The 6,797-nt window shown below is 38.3% G+C and overlaps 1 pseudogene; it reads right to left on the reverse strand.

Moving 5' to 3' along the window:
• Positions 1-365: 365 nt before the first annotated feature.
• LOC138143593 (small ribosomal subunit protein uS14-like) lies at positions 366-535 on the reverse strand (annotated as a pseudogene).
• Between the last annotated feature and the right edge of the window lie 6,262 nt (positions 536-6,797).

A 6,797-nucleotide genomic window follows, 5' to 3' on the forward strand; every position in this document is an offset into this window, starting at 1 on the left:
AGATGATGCCTTCTTTACAAGCAGTAGTTAGCTGAGTTTGACTAGATTGAAATGGAAAAGCATTTATTAAGGACTATGTGCCAAGCACTGTGTTAAGTGCTGGAAATAACAAATAGAAAAGATGATTCTTGCTCTCAGAGAGCTCACATTTTATTTAGATGATCCATATAAAAGAGTTCAGCTGCAGGGCTGTTTTTTTTTTTAACTAAGGATGACCTTTTAAAATTACATGCAAATTAGCATAGCATGTACAACAGGATCGGATTTTTTTTTGGGTGGGTAGATCAAATAGTTGTCCGGAATTCAGTAAAATGGTAGTCACTGTGGGTCAGTGTAATCACTGACAAGAGATCCGTAAAGGGAACTTAGTCCAATTTGATGAAGCTGGTGTCTTTCTCATATTGCCAGAAGCACTGGTGGCACATGTTCAGGCTGTACTTGTGGATCAGATCATGTGGTTCGAAGAAACATGGCACGACTGAGACCCCTGGCTGAATTTGTGAAGATGGTTCCAGCAGAGCTGCTGGTGACCCATGGAGCCACTAGCAAAGACCCAAGACAAAAGCTGCAGGGCTAATCGTTAAGGCACAGGGATCCTTAGGATGCATTATTGTTCAGCTCGGTAAGTGCAGTGGATAAAGTACTGGCCCTGGAGTCAGGAAGACTCGTCTCCAAGAGTTCAAATCTGGCTTCAGATGCTTACTAGTTATGTGACCCTGGGCAAGTGACTTATGTCACTTAAGTGAGTTTGCCTCAGTTTCATCATCTGTAAAATAAGCTGGAGAAGGAAATGGCAAACCACTCTAGTATCTTTGTCAAGATAACCCCAACAGGGATAAGGAAGAGTTGTACCTGATTGAAAGGACTGAACAACATTAGGAAAGAGAGATCCTGATGGAATCATAGAGTACACGAAAGGGAGTGATGTGAGGTAATTCTGGAAATGTCGATTGATGCCATGTTGTGGAGGGTGCTGGGTTCTAGGCTAAGGGGACCAGTAACCAATAACCACATGAGGTCAGTTTTGTCTAAAATTATTACAATCTTCTTGGTCTGGAATTCTTTCAATACATCTATTCCTCATCTAGTCTATGATTTGTAGAATACCCACATTATTGAACCTTACATGAATAAACCTAGAATAGGGATCTGGGCCAATAATTCGTTTCAGTTTCCTTATCTGTAAAAATAAGGATAAAAATAATACCTACATTCTAGGGTGGTTGTGGGAATTAAATGAAATAATAAATGTACAGTGCTTTGTAAACATGAATGTGCTATAGAAATTAACAACATCATCATCATCATTATTAACACATTACATTTGAGTAGGGCTTTATACTATCCAAAACAGTTTTATGGACATGATTTCAGTGATCTCCCTAATTGGAAACATTCTCTCCTTCCTCAAATTATCCTGTATTTAGTTCTTTGTTTATTGGTGGGTACACTAGAGTAGACAGTAAACTTCTTGAAGGCAGGCACTTTTTTCATCTTAATTTTTGTATTCCTAAAGACTAGCTCAGTGCCCTGTACTTGATACTAATTTCTTGAATTGAATGGTATTGAATACTATCCATTCCACCATCTTCAGCTTGGGTCAAGAGGTTTGCCAGCTGTTCCTTCTTGAGTGACTCCTAATAATAGCAGTAACTTGAGATGATATATATGCATTTAGGAAAATAATAACACTTAGGTAGTACTTATATTCAATCCCCAAATGACAGGTGATTTAAGAGCACTAGAACCATTGCTTCTGTACATTTATACACTCCCTCCAGCATATTCTCTATCTCTGCCTAATTTAGGATTTAAGATTTGCAAAGTGCTTTCCCTGAAGTGTTCTCCTCTCCACAACTTTCCTGCCCTCTCCCCCATGTTGTTGTTGAGTCATTTCAGTCATGTCCAATTCTCTGTGACCCCACTTGGGGTTCTCTTGATAGAGATACTGGACTATTTTTCCATTTCCTTCTCCAGCTCATTTTTACAGATGAGAAACTGAGGCAATCAGGGTTAAATGACTTACCTAGAGTCACACAGCTAGTAAGTATCCGAGGCCACATTTGAACTCAGGTCTTCCTGATTCTAGGTCTGGCACTCTATCCACTGTACCACCTAGCTGTTTTTTCTGTTTATACATATTCTAAACAATTATATCATTGAAACAGGAAAATTTATGCTATCCAGAGTTGATGTTTTCTTATAAATAACTAAGTGTACTGTGGACATTAAGTAACTGACAAAATTTGGGAATAGTATTTCTGTAAGGGAGAAACAGTAGGGTGCAATGGATAGGGATGTCAGGAGTCAGGATGATCTGAGTTCAAATTTTGCCTCTCATATGTGCTGTCTCTGTGTCTATGAATGACAGTTCACTCCTCAGTTACCCAGGCAACTCACTAAGACAATAAATAACTTAAGTTGCCAAGTCTGTGCAGTGAAAGGAGGCCCCAAACTGGGAATCCCTCGTAGTGATGAAAACATGGGTCCAGATCAAAAGAAATAAATTTTAAAATTTCTCTAAGGATTAAAAAAGACATCATGACTCATCACTATCTTCCTTAGTCTATGTGAATATTAGAAGGTTGTCCTTAGAGTTTCTATAACATTCAAATTCTTCCTGTCTTTCATTTTTTTTTTCAAAATGTCTTTCTTCACCCCTTCCCCCCCCCCCAATCCTGGCACATTGTACTTTTACCAAGATTGAGAAGGATTCCAAATATAAAAGCAATCATACCTAAATATTTAATGACCCCTCATTATGGCTGAGGGTCAAGTATTCTTTTTTAAATCTGGAGATATAATTAGGAGATGATCAGAAGGTTATACATGTAAAAGTGACATTGGGTTATCAGAAATGAGATAATCTTATCACCAGAAACTAATCATGTTGGAGTAAGAACTGCTTCGGTTTCTAACTTAGCTAGATCCATTCCAACTTCCTAAGTTAAAAATCTGTATTAGGAGACATTAAGAATCCCAGTTTCTTCATTTGTTCCAAGACATTTATTGTTTCTGAAGCTTCCATATGGCAAAGAAGCAAATAATCCACCTTCTGATGCTTAAATGTGTTCTTTTTTGACCTGCTCTTCAGGAGTAGGGCCTGGCTGAAACTTACCTTTGCTTCATGGTCCCTTTTTTCATTAATCCAGAAATGAACAGAGTAAGAAAGATTGTTGAAGAAGATGGCTTAGTCAAGAAGCCGTTGTAATAGTTCAGAACTGAAACATTGGAGTCATTCTTGATTATTCCCTCTCTCTAATGCACTATGCACACAGAATCAACCAGACTCAGCATCAGAAAGGATTTGATAGGCCAGTGATAGCATCGGAACAGGGGATATGACCCATTTCTTTTGTCCCTACACATCACTTCCTGATCTACTTGGTCTGTTTTTGTACCTTGGTGTGTGACCATACCTAGCTGCCAACCCCAGGGTGTCATCAGGGAAGAATTCACTCAAGGCAGGTGTTCACATGGTGGTCAGAAGAAAGATACAAGGACATTCTCAAGGTCTCTTTGAAGAACTTTGGAACTGATTTGTGACATGGGAGACAGTGGCAAAGGATCACTCAGCATGGCATGCCCACTTCAAAGAAGGTGCTGTGTTCTATGAATGAAGCAGAATTGTAATAGCTCAAAAGAAACATGAAATACACAAATTTAGAGACATCTCCATTCCAAATGTTCACATGGACTATTTGTGCTTGACCTATGGTAGTGTTCCAAGCTCATATTGGTCTGATCAGCCACAATTGGACACACTGTACCTCGACCTCAACATACTGGCATCATTTTGGTCTTCTTCAAGAATTAAAGATGACAACCAGCTATCGGGGAAATGGTGTAGATATAGTTTGACTTAATTTAAGCAAAGCATTTGATATAGTTTCACATGGAAAAGATCAGACATGGGCTGATAGTAGAATGAGGTAAATCTGGAACTGGTCTAGATGATTTGTATAGAAAAGATTGATTATTAATAGATCACTGTGAATTTGTAGCTGGAGAAGGAAATGGCAAACCACTGCAGTATCTTCGCCACACAAAGAGTCAGATACAACTGAAAATGACTAAAACAACAACAAAGTCAATTTGTAAAGAGGTCTTCAGTGGACTATACCAGAGATCTATGCTTAACTTTGTGTTATTTAACATTTTTATCAATAACTTGGGTAAAAGAAGGCATGTGACATGTTTATCAAATTTGTAGATGAGACAAAATTGGGATAAATAGCTGATGCAGTGGGTAACAGACTCAGATCTCAAAAAGATCTTGACAGGTTCCCCACCCCTGATAGAGTATTAGGCCAAATCTAATATGATTAAATTTAATAGAAATAAATATAAAGCCTTCACGGGTTGAAAAAGTCAGCTTCACAAATGCAAGGTGTAGGATGCATACATAGAGAACAGCTTATCCAAACCCCCCTCCCCAGTAAACAACCCAAATTTCTGGGGGTTTGAGTGGCCTGCCACTTTGTTATAAAGCCCCCAGTATAATATAGAAGCCAAGAAAGCCAATGCAATATTAGACTGTATTCAAAGAGGCACCATGTCTAGCAGATATATAACTGAAAATTTTTAAATGTCTTAATTTTAATTAAACTTAATTTCCATAAAAATTTATATAGGAGGTAATAGGAGTAGCTAATTTTTTCTCCACTAACTTTTTTGATATTAATAAAGTCTCAGATTTTTTCCCATGCCCTCACTATCTTCCCTTCTTTCATATACCTTGTAAATCAGTCCTTCAGCTTTTTCACAATTGTGTGACCTTCATTATCATCCTCCTCAGTGTGAATTTAGATGAATCCAATTGCTTTTCCCACTTTTGTTTTCTTTACTGCTTTTTTTCTTCTAGGACACACATATTTGTTAAATTAAAGTTGTTTAAATTTTTTTAAAAAACACTTGATGTCAGATACATAATGATTATAATGTATAGAAGATCATAATGTATTGAGTAACATAGTGGTTAGAGCAATGAACTTGGAGTTGGGAAGAACCTGAGTTCAAATCCTGATTAAGCTACTTACTAGCTGGGCAAAGCACTTAATCCACCTTAGCCTCATTTTCCTTATCCATAAAATGGGGATAATAATAGCACCCACCTTAGAACATTGTGAAAATCAACTGAGCTAACAGACATGAAGCACATTTTACATCTTAAAGCTCTATGTTAATGTCAGCTATTATTATTGTTTGAGCAGAGGGTGAGAATGTGTTCGTTCTGTTGTATGTCCCTATATTTTTCTTCACAATTTTGATGTAGTCTTTGGCTTTCACACTTGGGAGACACAGCTCAAGTGTGCACCATGAGTCTTCATAAGAGCAGGAAAAGGGATCCATTGTTCACTGACCTTAGGGTTCGTGAGTCCCTGGTACAGCTCTTAATTCTTCCTCCCCATAACAATAGCTTACGTTTGTTTAACTCTTTACAGGTATAAACACTCTTTATAATTATCTTATTTGATAGACCTCTGTTAAGTAGAAGCACAAGTATAACCCTCTCTGTCAAACAGATAAAGAAGCTCCATCACGGGAAGTGGCTTGTTCCCGGTTACAGAGCTACTAAGTGATTGTACCTGGACTTGAGCCTAGGCCTCCTGGCTCAAAGGCCAGTGTTTCTTCCACTTCATCAGTCTGAGAAGTATTCTTAAGCAGGTCAGAAATGCCATTTCCATGCAAATAATTCATATGCTAATTGAAAATAATTTAAATCTATTTATTAGAGCAAATTCCCAAAAGAATTATCTCAGAAAGGGCTTTGCAAATCTAGTGAATTATTGCCTGTAACTGAAATTTTAAAAAACACTGTATTTCTTTAAAAATATTCCATAATTCATTTCCCCCAGTTTAGACTGGCTGGCCTTCCCCCCAATTAGTCTGAATTAATGATGTTTTATTGTATCATATAAAGCAAGGCATACCCATACCAGTGCTGGAAGGGATTAAGAGTAATGAAATTTTGAGAACCAAGAGGGTTAATTAGAAAAGGCTTCAAGGAGGCTCTCTAGTGAATTTAGAGGGAGGTTGTTGAGCAGAAAGGCTAGTACCCTCCTGAGAAACCCTCAAGTTAAGCAGAGACCCTCAGCTCCTTAGAAGTAGAAGCATGGAGTGATATTAAAAGAGTTTATATCCCAGTCAAGCAGGGAAAATCTGCAAGGAGATTTAATTGCAGTATTCTTATTACATTGCAGTATTTTATTACATTTGTGTAAGGTTTCAAAATTTTTAGAGTACTTTCACATGCATGATCTCATTTGAACTATTTTACATTTATTATTATACCTTTGCTCTTTCTATCAATAAATGGAAGCATTCTTAAAGTTGGCTCTTGTTCTTTAACTGTCCCATTTTATGTGTTTTAATGTTGCACGCTGTGTTAAATCCCTTTTGAAAGCAGGTGGAGGCCAGGCATGGTGGTACCTGTTTATGATTCCTGCTACTGGGGAGGGTGAGGCTGGTGTAGCATTTTAGATTGGGAGTTCTGAGCTCCAGTAGGGGTGAAAGCTGATCAGTTGTTTGCACTGTCTGGTACCAATATGGTGAACCCTTCAGAGTATAAGGCCACTAGGTGGCCAAGAATGGGTGAAGCAGCTGAAGGTGGAAAAGAAGCAAGCTGGGTATAGTGAGCCAACTGCACTTGAAGTCTTGGTGTGGGTGGAGTGGGGAGAGAGGGAGAGGGAGAGAGAGACAGACAGACACAGAGACAGACAGATAGAGACAGAGAGAGACAGAGAGAAAAGAGATGGACAGAGAGACAGAGACAGAGAGATGGAGGGGGGGGGAGA

Source organism: Petaurus breviceps, unplaced genomic scaffold (assembly GCF_028583685.1).
Source record: "Petaurus breviceps papuanus isolate PSGF00001 unplaced genomic scaffold, PetGlider_PUasm1.0 90650, whole genome shotgun sequence".
Classification (NCBI taxonomy): domain Eukaryota; kingdom Metazoa; phylum Chordata; class Mammalia; order Diprotodontia; family Petauridae; genus Petaurus; species Petaurus breviceps.